Below are 14689 nucleotides of genomic sequence, written 5' to 3'. Positions count from 1 at the left end.
GACTACTTGATTTTAGAAGGTTGAACAGCCTCTCGCTCGATTTTGGCTCTCTAAATGAGTGTTGAACATTTATTCTGAGCGCTGACTATTTGACTCGATCTTGGGTGGGTAGTATCAGTTTCCTTTTTCGTCCACCCTCACCATCATCAATAGCCCTTCCCCTACATCTCCCACCCTTCGGTGACCATCGGTGCACATCAAGTGACCCACTTCAACGTGAGCTTTGGCCAGAAATAAGTAAACATGCCAAAAACAACCAATAGCCTCCTTTTGGATTTTTGTCCTTTTTAGCGATTCCAGCCACTTCAAGATCGAGTCTTGGGTTCAAAACATTACTTTTCTTATGGGCTTTGAGTAGGGACCAATCGCACACAATTTTGCTTCTCAATTTGTGTGAATTGAGCTTTGAAGATTTTAGACATATAGAGCTTCCTAGTGAAATTACTGCCAAACCAATGACAATAAAAATATGAGATTATGACGTACTCCATATGTCAAAAGTTTAACTTACAACTCAATTAAAGCAATATTTGTCATCAAAAAATCTCTAGAAGAATTTGCAAGCCTTTCTAGTCATTTTATTATGCTAATTTTGGTATTCTAATTTATATTGTTATGGGCTTCTTGTAAGTACCCTCATTTTGAAAGATTTCTATCATCGTCCAAGATTGCATTTTCCAACAAGATATGCTGGGACTGGGATCGTCTCTAAAGGAGATCGATATGATGATAGTTGATCCTTACATTTTTATACATTCTAGACATGGAACATATCTTAACACGAAACATAGTTTGAAAGTTTGATGATAAATAAATAACATCAACATAAGAAAAAAATATAAAAGATTTCTTATTGGCATTTGTTGAGCTCTGTTAATTTAGCCCTTCCAAAATTAACATTTAGTCCCTAAATAGATAAATATTAGTGAGGTTAAAATCTAACATATTCTTATTAGTATCCAAATAATATTAATAAAGGATTAAAAATTACAAAAGTAATAATTTTCCCTTATTAATTGACCTTACCAAATGCTCAAAAATATATATATATATATAAACATGTGTATAAAATGGATTCTTGGTTCGGAATAGGTCTAGTTTGGTTTAAGTAAAATATCAAAACCAAATCAAAACAATAAAATAAATTTAGTTTGATCGTTATACTTTGTGCTAGAAATACTGTCACTCATATTCTGAACAACTTAAGAATTGAATTTCTAACAAAATATCAATTGACCTTTTCTATTACACATAAATATATTATGTAAACGGAAAAGTGAAAATGCCTTTTATTAATAAAAACATGTACAAGATACATATTAAATGATATGCTCTAGGGCATACTACTAACAATCTCCCACTAGCACTAGAGTCATTCATTACAATATCTTAAACCCATCTTCTCAAGATATCGGTCTAGCTGAGTCTGTGACATAGGCTCAGAAAATAGCATCAGCTGGATTCTGATCAATTTAAAATGATTTTTCTATTCAGTTTAAGACCCTCAAGAACCATGCACACTCCTAGCTAGAAAGAAATACGAAATCAAGCAAACGTGATTTGACACAAAACTAGATATTATTTTTCATTTTTTTTGCAAAATAAAAAAGTTAAAAAAAAAAAAGCATGCTAATTTTGCTTTTGTTCAATCATGTAAAGGTGCATTTGGAACCATGTACTGGATTAGCATGGTATTTCAACTACTGTATAAAAAGGGTTCGATTTTCATAAAACCTTTTGAAAAATTATTTTGACCTTCTAAAACATTAATAACATAACTAAAAATATCTTCAAACTTATAGAATAAAATAGGAAAACGAGGAATGATCTTTATAGGTTATATATCCTCTCTATGTTTGTACAAAAATTTTAAGAACTTAAAACTAAAGAATCTACTTGAAACTTCAAGCATAATCAACTATTTTCAAGCTCTCCCCATCATCAAGGATATAATTTTACGCATTATTTCCTGTTCTTTCATTCATTTTGTATATTAAAAGCAACTTGAAATTTGTCTCAAATAGACCTTACGTACTTATTATATTAATTTCATTAAGTTTTGTTATCATTGAACTTAAGCTTAAGCTTTGGGGGTAACTAAACTGTTTTGGTTTGAAGTGTTAGAACAAGAATTAATGGAAATAGTTTCAAATTTTTATCTTTTTCAGAAAAAAAAAGGGTAATGGCAGTAAATGCACCACAAAAAAACTCGATCCTTGTATCACTTGCCAATGTCTGGAACAAACTTGGTCTATTATCATGGAATCAACTTGGTCTAAATTCCATACATGGAACTGATTTGATACCAAGAAACCTTGAAGCTTTTCTTTTCTTTCTTCTTTTTTCTTTTAAGTTGTGTTCTAGCCATTGGAATATTGTGTATTATGCTAGATATATATTACTTGAAGATATTTAGTATGATATTTATGATGTTATTAATAGAATTTCTTGTTAATTTTAGCTATTTCTACATACTTAATGTTGGTAAATTGTCTTGGTTCATAGTTGTGAGGGTCTTGTTATCAAAAGACTGAGCAGTGATGCTGTGTAAGTGCCCACAGAAACACAGCTTCACTGGCTGAAATTGAAGAAAGATTACGACATAGAGAGGGCAAAATATTTTGATTAGATTCTAGAATTTCTATCATTATTATTTTTTTTTTTAATAAGTGCATTGCAGTTTTTTGGACTCGCTTGATTTAGTGCCTACTGTTGCATACCATGGCCGTGGTGGGAGGCAAACGGGCGAGCAACTTTTCATGCCAAGTAAAATTTTAATGATTTAATTTTTCCTTTTACAACCAAAGATTTGAGATTTTGCTACTGATTATATAAAATGTTTATTTCCCCCAATATTACTAATGATTCTGCTATTTTTCTATTTTAGTTCTTGCTTCATTTTTAAGTCTGATTTATTTTTTTTTTTATTTTTTTTTTAAGACCTTACAACTTTAGAGTTAGAGATAACTCTGCTACCAGGCCAGAGCCCTTCAAGGACCCAAGAGGCCATTGTTCCCACAATTCTAAAAAAAATATATTAGAGGCCCATATTAATCAAGAGATGGCATGTTTGGCTCCTAAATGACTGAATAAAATAGGGCCATAATACTTGGCCCTGCACATCTTAATTGGTTTAATATATTTTTAAACCCATAAAACAAAAGTACAAAACTTAGTCAAAAGTAAAGTGTCCAACAGGAATTGTCTGTGAATTGGCCAGCCTTAGCCCCCTTTACCAATGGGGTTGGCTCCGCCCCTGTCTACTACCACATTGGTTATGTCTGATCTATTCTAATGCTGTATTGTTTTTCTTTAGGTGTCTGCGGCTCATTTCTCCTTGCCAGTTATGATGATAATAATGAAGAATTCCAAAGCATATGTAAAATGTGTTTGCAAAATTTACATGGTGATTGATTATCCTTTATTTATGTCATTCTGCCTAACAATTTTTTGAGATGCTTGTCAGGCACATGATTTTCTGAGCAAATGCTTGAACAGTGTTCTGTCAGTCTCCATTCCAAAGTGATACCCAAACCAAAGGTCTGTTTCTTCCATTTTCCTTTCAATCAATAAGTGAAGTTTCATCCAACATGTGAAACACAATAGTATTTTGATAAATAAAAAATATATAATATATGTCGACACCATATTTTGGCCGATCCCCAGAATCAATAAATCTTGAAACCGATCCCCAGAATCAATAAACTTTGAAACAGATCCCCAATACCAAGTATCCCTTTGACTATTAAATCACTCACCGATCTCTCAAACCCATTGTCGAATCTCCGGACCAGTCAAGTATATTCCTGATATCTGTTGGCAAACGAAATGAACTGACACTAGATCTTTTCTTACCAGTTTTATTGCCGATCTCCCTTTCAAAAGTTTAAGAATAATCAAAGGTTCCGTTCCGGTTTAAGGATGATTCCGATCTTAAATGTTCAAGCCAAATTTCTAATTTTAATCAAGTTCCGTTTAGCGTTGGTTCTCTACCGATCTTATGCTCATTGTGTTTTCCGATCTCTCACACTTGGGTTGATAATCACTTTCAGTTATTTCAAGACACTCAAACAATCAAGTGTTTAATAATTTAGAAATTTTTCGATCACAACCATTCATCGAACAAAAGAGGCATTCCATTTCATTTCATTTCAAAAATTTGTACAAGTTATTCAGCTGGAGGATCACCCCCAGCCTGATCTACATTTTGTCCGTCTTCTCCCTCACCCTCAGCCTCTTCCTCACTATCCTCACCCTCGCCTCCGGGAGCCAGGTCGGCCATCCAAGAGAAGTCCTCCTCTGGGTAACGCTTCTAGAGCTCGGCCAAGAGATCCTTGTGAGCATTCACATAAGCACCGACTATTCCTGTCACCATCTCTTCTTCTTTTGCCTTAAGCTCCTCAGTAAGGTGAGCGACCTGAGCAGCTTCGTTGGCCCGGAGCGCCTGGACTTCTCCAAGAGCATGATCCCTTTCAGCCAGAACATGAGCCTGTTCGGCCAGCTTATCCTCATAGTACTTCATACGCCCCTCAATTTGAGATATGTAATCCTGAGCGGATGAGAGTTGGGATCGGAGGGATGCCACTTCTTAACTCTTCTTCTCGACCTCCTTACCCAGGCGGTGAGCCTTTTCCCGGACTATGTGCTGGTTCACCAGGCACTCTACATTCAGACTCATGGATCGGGTCAGGATGTCATCAAGATTGTTCGGAGACAGTCGGTCCCGATCTTCCCGAAGGCAGATGGAAGACCCCAAGACTTTGGCAAAACCTGGGTTCTCCCGAACAGTCCGGTTCTTCTCCAGGGAAGCGATCGGCACTTGAGCGCCACGAGGAGGGGGCCTCGCAGAAGGTTGAGAAGGACCCCCCTTCTGTGCTTGGAGCAACTGGAGGAAGTGGAGGCGGCTCTTCTCGCCGAGGAGGAGATCGGACAGCTTCTGCGATCGGCGGTCCTGAAGGTCGACGCGGGCCTCTTTGTATCTCCCCAGGTTCATGGTCGGGTGTTTGAAGCAATTCCGAACGCTTCATCTCTTTTACCTTCCGGGAAATCTCTCTTTCTTTCTTCCGCTTCTTGGAACCCTCACCACCCGCCATACCTGCACAAAGAAGAGGTCAGTGAAATCGCTAAGGTCCTGAGATCTGAGATGTAAAAAGTACCGATGCTGAGGTCAGAGAGCGGAAGCTCGCGATCTTGGCCGGTGATCAGCTGTATAATCCAATGATGCAGATCGGCAGTCACCGCATCTAAACAGGAGAACTTTTGAGTGGCCGCCTGATTCTTCAGTTCCATCACTATTAGGCCTTCCTCCTTGTTCAAGGTAATACGCTTCGGAATCAAGGACCCCTGGTGCCACCAGCTACGGGGGAAGCCCTCAAAGCAGTTCGGATTTTTGCTCCTCAGAATGAAGAAGCGGTTCTTCCAATTCTTAAGGGAGGAGGGCAGATCGGTAAAGAGCCCACAATGAGGCTTCGCCTGAAAGAACCAGTGCTCGTCGTCCTTTCGGCGAGTTAGCCTGTGCAGTTCGGCGAATACCTTAGCCGTAGGACTGATTCCCTTAGCTCGGCACAGGCCTCGGAAGGCTACTAAGATCCGCCACGAGTTAGGGTGAACTTGGGCAATGCACACTCGGTGATATTTTAGGACCTCTTTGAAGAAGTTGTCCAGAGGGAACCGAAGACCGGCCTTTAACTGTTCCTCATATACCATAACCATGTCATTCTCTTCAAAGAAGTGATCGGCTCGGTGATCGCCGTGACACCGGATAAGTTCGTACGAATCAGGATGAATATTGTACTCCTGGCTGAACGATTGCAGATCGGTTTCTTGCAAGATTGATGGCAGCTCATCTATAGGAAGATTCTCCCTCCCTGAAGAAGGTACAAGCCTCGGTGGTGCGGTCCGCCCCCGAGCTGGAACGGAGACCCTAGGAGGTTCTGGTCGTGCGCTTGACCCGACCACCTCTACTTCATCAGACGACCACGAGAACTGAATGGAAGGAGGGCTCATCACTCTCTGACCTTCGGCGCCGCTCATTTTCAAAGGAAATAAAGAATTTAAACTAAAAGAAAGATCAAAGCCCTTACCGGAATCTGATCGGCGTCGGAAGAACTTGAGAAAACGAGATTTGGGGTTGTTCGCGAGAGACTAAAAATGGAATAAGAGAGCAACTGGCTAACCCAGCCCCTATTTATACTCGTCCGAGCATTTAATGCTCACGATGTTCCAGGCACTACATCGGTTAGCGGGACTCGCCAGCTGTTCTGACACGTCTCACGCATATTCCCAAGATCGGTTAATTATAGAGCGGCAGATCCAGGTGTTTCGAATTACGGATCGGATAAGTGTCGTTCAGGTAAAGAACCAGATCGGATAATCACATTAGAGATCGGAAAATAATCAATGCAATAATAATAAGATGATAATCGACAAAATAAAGTCTTTATTTTCAAAAGATCGGATTACATCATTTGGGCGATCTCTAGGGATCGGATTACACTAAAATTGGATTACATCATTTCTGTGATCTATAGAGATCGGATTACATTGAAAACAAAATACATCATTTGGGCGATCTCTAGGGACCGGAATGTCACATTGTGACTGATCCAAAGGGGTGTCACCGACCAGAACCGAGGCACTGTCGGAACACCCAATGTGGAGGAAAGCCGCTGTCGGAACACCCAATGTGGTGAGAAGCCGAATAAACTTGGAAGAGCAACCGTCAAGGGTCGGCGGAACATCAGCAATTTGCTCGGCCAAAATCGGTTCGCCGATTATGCCAGTTGAACGACTCGAGATCGACACGATCGAGGTCCGCAATCCAAATCGATTAATTGATTCAGTTCTCTCACCATCATCAGATAAGGTTATCGCTATTATCCGATCACCGGGATCGTAAATTTTCAGTCGAGGAACAAAGAAGTCCATCGGAAAGGGATCAACAGCCACAATCATGGAACTTCTGCCGGAGCAGCTAGAACTGGAAAGTAAGAAGGAAGAGAGGAAAATCGAATGAGGGAAGTTTTTTTCTGTCAGGGGTATATATAGGGAGAAACCAGGCATTTATTGCTAAGCAGAAAACGAAGCGGACGCTTTGGGAATCGAGGGGAAATTAATGCTTTGACCAGACCTGGCCCGAGTAAGGAAAGGATCGGAATAATAGAGATCGGAAGATGGGAGACCAACATGAGAGATCGGAAAAGGAGTGTGTAAGGGAGATCAGAAAGAGGGAAGATCGGAAGGCAAAGAGAATAAGACAAATCCCAATAACCGTCGTCAGAATCAGAGCCAAGGTAATTAAAGCATCGCAGACAAAATCTCCACCGCACGCCTGAGAATCGCCCACAATGCTGACAGGTGCCAGAGTATGTCATGACAGTCCTGTACATCCCAATCTCCACCGTTGGTCTCACTTGCAAGGACGAGTCCGGAGCCTTTGGATCAAAGAGGAAGACGACAAGATCGGCGCCTTTTATTCCCAGCCCTCGGATCACCCAGGTCAACAAAGTTTTGGACCGTCAGATCAGAAGAAAAAAGATAGGCATCCTGAGGATGATCTCGACCGTTCATTTTGATTCGCTTTAATTCTCAAGCATCCGATCATGTCCTTTGAAATCCTGACCCTCCATCTCCCCCAAGATAGATCCTGACCCTTCAGGGGAACCACCCGGTTCCTATAAATACCTGCATGAAAACTGTTCGAGGGAGGACGAAAAAAATAGAAAAAAGGCAGTGACCATAGTGGAAGAACTCTGAAACTTAATTCAGTTCGTTACTCTGCTATTTTAGCTTTCATAAGAAAACTTTGGAAACCAGTTTTCTGAAGTGTTTTCTTGCAAAGGGATTCTTGAATACTGAAATTCTTCATTTTCAGTCCGTTCATTATCCTGTGACACTCTCACTTTCTGTCTTTGTTATCTTCTATTTCCATTCATATTGTCCAAGCTCAACTCCATTCAAGCTTGGTTATTTTGACCTGTTTACATTTTAAAGAATCCTTCATTTCGAGGCGAACCTTAGTCCTCCAGCTATCAACCTGCAATCCTGTTACATTCTGTGATTCCATAGTTAGTTTAGTAGATTCGACTCCCTACAGGTGAGTGCTATATCGTTATTTTATCAAATGTCCTTCTTTATTCACATATTTCATTTATTCTTTTTCTGTTTGTAATTTTCACCAAGTTTATACTATGTTTTAAACACGGAGACGGTCATTCTCGAGTTTACTTCTTTGTTAATCAGTCTATTCTTTGATTAATCCTCATTACTTCTTAGCACAGGAGTTCTGGTCCCGAATAGCGTAGTAGTAACTAAACAAAATGTAGGTAACGGCAACTTAAAAGTCCTTTTATAATGATAAGAGGTCTAAATAATAAGACAGGGAAATGGTGAAGCCGAATCACTAGGAAAATTCAATAGGTCATTAGGCAAGACGTCATAAGACAAAATGAAACCAAACCTTGGATAACTAAATAGAATAGATCGGGCATTAATAGGTATTGGTAAGGTGACCACATGGGAGGTCGGTAAATTCAGTCTAGTATCCCCCGTCTAGTCACAAGGTATCAATTAGTTAAAAGAAGCCTTATCCCCAACACCTTTGAATGCCAGAATCCTTAGCTTTAGGCTCTTATGACATGTAGCTGAAATTAAAATTCGGGAGATCGGAAAAGTCCCTTCCAGGCTCCTGTTAATTTAAAAGAGATCGGAGGAGAGTTCTTATCCGATTCTCAGCTCAAAATTTTAATAAGTACTTAAAAGAGATCGGAGGAGAGTTCTTATCCGATTCTCAATCCTAAATTTTAAATACTTCAAAAGAGATCGGAGGAGGGTTCTTATCCGATCTCCACTCAGAATTTTAATAAACATTTAAAAAGAGATTGGAGGAGAGTTCTTATCCGATCTTCGAGCTAAAATTTTAATAAATATTTAAAAGAGATCGGAGGAGAGTTCTTATCCGATTCTCAATCCTAAATTTTAAATACTTCAAAAGAGATTGGAGGAGGGTTCTTATCCGATCTCTACTCAGAATTTTAATAAATATTTGAAAGAGATCGGAGGAGAGTTCTTATCTGATTCTCACACCAAATTTTAACCTGTACGCAAAATAATCCCAAAACCAAAAATGATATGCGATGTCAATTCACTGAGGTTGTCTTATTTACTTATGTATCTGGGTAATCCAAATTTAGTGAAAAAAATATTCCTTTGGTCAAAAGGATTAACATTTCCATTCAAGCCCTCCTAACTAATGCAAAGTTAAATCTACTCACCCTTATTAAGGGACGAGGTGGGGTGCCTAACACCTTCCCCACCCGTTTACGGACCCCGAACCTAGAATCTCTGCCTTGAAGTGGTTTCATTTCAATTTATCTTCATAAACGGTTTTCTTTAATTTCCCTCAAAATTAAAGTGGCGACTCCTCACTCTTTCCCACTTCGGTGAGGTTTCGTTCAGGCGACCGCAAAACACCTTGCGACAGCTTGGCGACTCTATTGGGGACATTTGAGATTTAACCCCGGTCTAGAGGTCCAAAAGTAGATTTAATTTTTCAATCAAATTATAGTTAGGTGGGCTCACCCGCAATATTTTATGTGTTAATTTTTGTTTATTCCTACTAACTGTTCCGCTTGTTTTGCTTGTTTTGCTTGTTTTATTCCCTACAGTGCCCTTCGTTTCGAAAAAAAAAAAAGAAAAAAGGAAAAATGGGAAGAATAAAATCCCCCTGAATTGGGAAGAGGTAAAGGTGTCCCTTCACACACTGAACACTCACACGATGTCCTCACACACTTCGGCCCTATACCCGGGCTTTCTTACCCTTTTAGGAAAGTAGGAGGGGGTCATGTAGCGGTACTCGTGGGTTTTACCCCGTTAGTATCCGTGAAGGCTTCTGCTCAGTTTGAAACTCGTTCCATCCACTGTGATACTCGTGGAATTTTCCCGATAATATCATGGTTATAGAATGGGGCTCTACTGTTAAAGTAGGGGCAATTTGGGAACCTGTGGCTTTTAAAAAATTAGACCTTGAGCTAAACTATCACAATAGCTGAAAGCCGTAGTAAGCTACCTTATAAGATAGAACTATCCAATTAGGTAGCACTCATCCGGTATCAAGAATCTCCCTATGCTAGGACAAGAGGGGCATACTTACTCATACCCTATTCTGTTTATTTTACTTTGTTCATACTTTTAAGGGTAATCTTGAATTATATTGTTAAGAAAACCTGCACATTTTCCTACTTTGATAAATGTGTAGGTACCACTCTGCCAACAATATAATACAGGATTACCTGAATTTATCATGCTAACGAGTTTTTCCGCAGGTATCACCAAACCAAAAGTCTGTAAAAAGGATAGGCATCATTTTTATCATGGCATCCTCGAGTCAGTCGGCAGAAGAAGTTCAGAATGCTAAACTTTGGTCCAAATCAACTCATACTCCAGTACCCCCGCAAAATGATGTTTCCAAGGCACATGCTAGCTTACTACATTCATGGGATCTGAATAAAATTGAGGTTAGAATGAACAGCCTCGAGGGTTTGTCTAATGGTTGGAGGTCACTTCCTGATCAGGTCAAGGCACGATTTGAAAAGAAGTACGGGAGGATTGCAACCCTAATGCGAGTCAAGTTCCAAATCCCGGCATTAAAGGCCATGCTGTCAGTTTGGAGTCCTAAGTACGGGGTATTCTCTTTCAATGACATTGATACAGTTCCCACTATGGAAGAATATCAGGCATTACTAGAGATTCCTTATTCAACACAGAATCGGATCTACCTACACCTTGAGCATAGGCAGACCTGGAAACGATTAACACATTTGTTGGGTATTCCTTCGGAGGAGGCAAAGTCAAAAGAAACTGTCAAAGGGAACACGCATGGATGGTACTGGACCTACCTCGAGAAGCGGTTAGATCAATACCTCCAAGAGAAATGGTGGGATCAAGCTTCAGTAGCACTCACATTGGGAATTTATGGCCTGATTTTGTTCCCAGGCCCATTAGGAATCATAACCTGCAGCACGGTGGAAGTATTCTGGGCAGTAGAAAGGCAAGAGGTCAATCCGATACCGGTAATTCTTGCGGAGACCTTATTAACCCTTACCTACTGCAGACAACAGGGCAAAGGATCCGTTAAGTGTTGTTCTCAATTGTTATATCTCTGGATTATCAGTCACATATGTCCTGTGGAGACAAAGGGATTGACTTGGTACCTTGACCAACCTCCCATCGAGAAGATGACCCGGTTAGTAATCAGCCCGAAGAATGAACAGCAGTGGCGGGAACAGATTTTGAGTTTTAATAGCCATGATTATTGTTGGAGGAAGCTGTGGGCGTCAGGCCAATCCGTTTTGATCAACACGGGAGGTAATCAGTCGGTGTCCATAATCGGAGTAACCACATACACAAGTTACACTCCGGCATTGGTAATGAGGCAGTTTGGCTCAACACAGTCCAGAATCGACATTGAAGAATACCACCAAGGTCATTTCTACCATGACCTCAAGGAAGAGGAAGGGTTGAAAATGGCTCGCAGATCCTGGGAAAACATCTCTCTGATGGAAAGGTCGCCTAAAGGTCCAAGTGCCACATGCGATTATCTTGAATGGAGGGCTGGCAGGGACCGAGAACACTCAACTGTAGAATTCGAAGACATCGACCCTCGCCGGAATGTCCTATTAGAAGAAGCTGATAATCGTCTGGCTGACTCACTACAAAAGGCAAATACCGAGAACTCACAACTGCAAGAACAAACAAAATAGTTGGAAGACCAACGGCAGAGCCTTAAAAGAAAGGTGAGAAGACTCAGGGAAAAGGCAAGGGCTGAAAAGATGGGGTTCGAAGAGCAAAAGGTAAGGTGGGAAAAGGAAAAAGACTCTCTCCAAGCTGAGGTAAAAGAAGTGGAAGTGCAGAATAGTAAGCTTCAGAAAAAAATGAAATACCAAGAAATACTCGTTGAAGAGTATAAACAAGAAAATAAAAAGAAGAAGCTCGAATTAAAGGAACAAGCACTACTCATCAACGATATTCTGAAAGAGTGTGCTAAGGAAAGGAAAGAGAAGGAAAAACAAGCTGCTCTCTATCAAGAGCTGAAAGAGAACGTTGACTAGCTGGAAAGAACGATAGCATAGGGAAAACAAGAGCTATTACCTGAATCCGAGTATGCTCTGAAAGCATTTAACCCTGCCAAACAAGAAGAAAGGATATATGAGTATCTCAGAAAATGCCATCTCATTATAAAGAACCTCCCAGAGCCTAGGCCGATGTAAAGAATACGGTGTACGAATTATTCAGTTAATGAAATGATTTTTGGACCATTGTTTAGCAAATTTATGAATGAATAATATGACTCCCGTAGAAACTTCCTCGCTAGGGTTATGTGAAAAATTGAGTGCGCTATATGGACAGGTATCATAAATGCGCATTCAATCCAGTCATTCACGGTCAGACTATCGAACGATGCCATGATAAAGTTAATGCAATCATCCTTTCGCAGATTTCATTCTGGCTCCCAAACGCCACTGTATCCTTCGTCCGGACCAGGACTTTTAGTTCTTTTTTACAAAATTTGAAATTCAGTAAAAACCTTTTTTTTTCCCTACAGGAAATCAACATTGCTTCAAACAAGGCAAGTCTGACCAAGCACACGGTACAACCCAAGCGAGTATACTTAACAAGGTCCCGAACAAAGAAGATAATGGAAGATCAGGAACAAGTACAGAACCTACAAGGGCAGGTTTCCGAATTGAAAGATCAGGTCTCAGAACTTATGAGACTAATGAGGGAAATGTCCCAGAATAAACATGCTTCAGAACCAAACTTACCATTACCTCCACCACCACCTACAACAAATGATCCGCACCAAGCTTCAACTTCTTTTACCTTTCAGTCACCTATTCCGGACCCGACAATCACTGTCAATCCGGCTACCATGAATAATGACCTACCTTACTCTCATTACCCAACTGTTTCAAACACCGATCCATACCCTTCAATTCTAATCCCTCCAGTTCACTCCACCCTTCATCTCCCAGCTGGGGGAGCATTTCATGCAGTGGGAGGAGAAAATAAGACGAGAGAAAACGAGAAACTATCTGCTCTAGAAGAGAGATTGAGATCGATAGAGGGGCTGAATATGTATGGTTCAGTTGATGTGGCATCACTTAGATTGGTTCCCGATGTGGTGGTGCCGCCCAAGTTCAAGGTCCCCGATTTCGACAAGTACATTGGGAATTCAGACCCTCGTATTCACTTGGCCACCTATATCGCCAAGATGTCTGCTCTGACAGAGGACGACAGACTGCTGGTCCACTTCTTTCATGAGAGCCTCTCCGGGGCAGCTTTGAGGTGGTGTATTCAGTTGGACAGGAGCAAGCTGCGGTCCTGGAAGGATTTAGCTGATGCCTTCCTAAGACAGTACAAATATAACTGCGATGTGGCCCCCACAAGGAGAGATCTTCAAAACCTGGTGCAGAGGGACAGGGAAGGATTCAAGGAGTATGCCCAGAGATGGAGAGAAAATGCGGCAGAAGTACACCCTCCGGTGACTGACAATGAGCTGTGCTCTCTGTTCATCAAGACTTTGAAAGCTCCCTACTTCAACTTGATGATTGGAAACACTTCCAACAGCTTCTCTGACATCATCCAGGTCGGTGAAAGAATAGAAGCCAACTTAAGAATGGGGCGACTGCAGGAGTTGGCTGAGAATCCTGCAAAGAAGACTGCCAATTTTAGCAAGAAAAAAGAGGGTGATGTGCATTCCGTCACCCGGCAGAATAATTACTCCCCACTTCCCCAAAATAACTACCGGCCATATCCTTTCCCTCATGGCCAAACCATCGCAAACATTCCGCCTCCTTTTCCTAATTATCCACACCCGCGCCCATAATATCCCCCACCTATAAATTACCAACCAAGACCACCTCCTCCTCCTGCTCAACCAAGACCACCACAAAACAACCCAAGACCCCCAAGAAACCCTGATCCACCTCTTCCCCTCCCACTCAGTGAAATATACCGATACCTTGTTGGTATAAACCAAATTGTACCAGTTCCCCTAGACCCAATTCAGCCTCCATATCCCAGGTGGTATGATGCCACTGCCCGTTGTGAATATCATGGAGGAGCACAAGGGCATTCAACTGATAACTGCGGGGTACTCAGAGGGAGAGTGCACGCTTTAATCCGAAATGGGTGGTTGAAGATTGAGGGAAATGGTTCCCTCCCTAATGTTACCTCAAACCCATTGCCCAACCATAATGCGGGTAATGGAGTAAATATGATAGAGCCAGATGGAGAGAGGTTGGCACCAGAGGTGGATGAGTTAGTTCCTCACTTTGAGGAAATTTTTGCCATGGTAATGAGTGAAGGTTATCTTTGCCCTCAGGTACCCGAATCAGGAAAAGGCACGGGATGTCCTTACCATGGAGGGGTAGGTAATCATGAGTTGCAAGACTGTGCGGGATTCCGTCAAGAGGTACAGAATTTGCTGTCCCTCAAAATTTTAAGATGCCAAAGGAGATCAAAAGTGGAGGGCGAAGTAAATGCCGCCAGGTTTGGCCAAAATACCTCTACCCCCAACCCTAGATTAACCTACTCTGTCCCCAATCCCCCAGTAGCCTCGCCGCCAGTAACAGTTATATGAGCCCCATCTCAGCTCCCTGTTACCAACACCCACGCCATCCCTTGGAAC

Source organism: Hevea brasiliensis, chromosome 16 (assembly GCF_030052815.1).
Source record: "Hevea brasiliensis isolate MT/VB/25A 57/8 chromosome 16, ASM3005281v1, whole genome shotgun sequence".
NCBI classification, from domain to species: Eukaryota; Viridiplantae; Streptophyta; class Magnoliopsida; order Malpighiales; family Euphorbiaceae; genus Hevea; species Hevea brasiliensis.
This window is presented reverse-complemented; position numbering follows the sequence as displayed.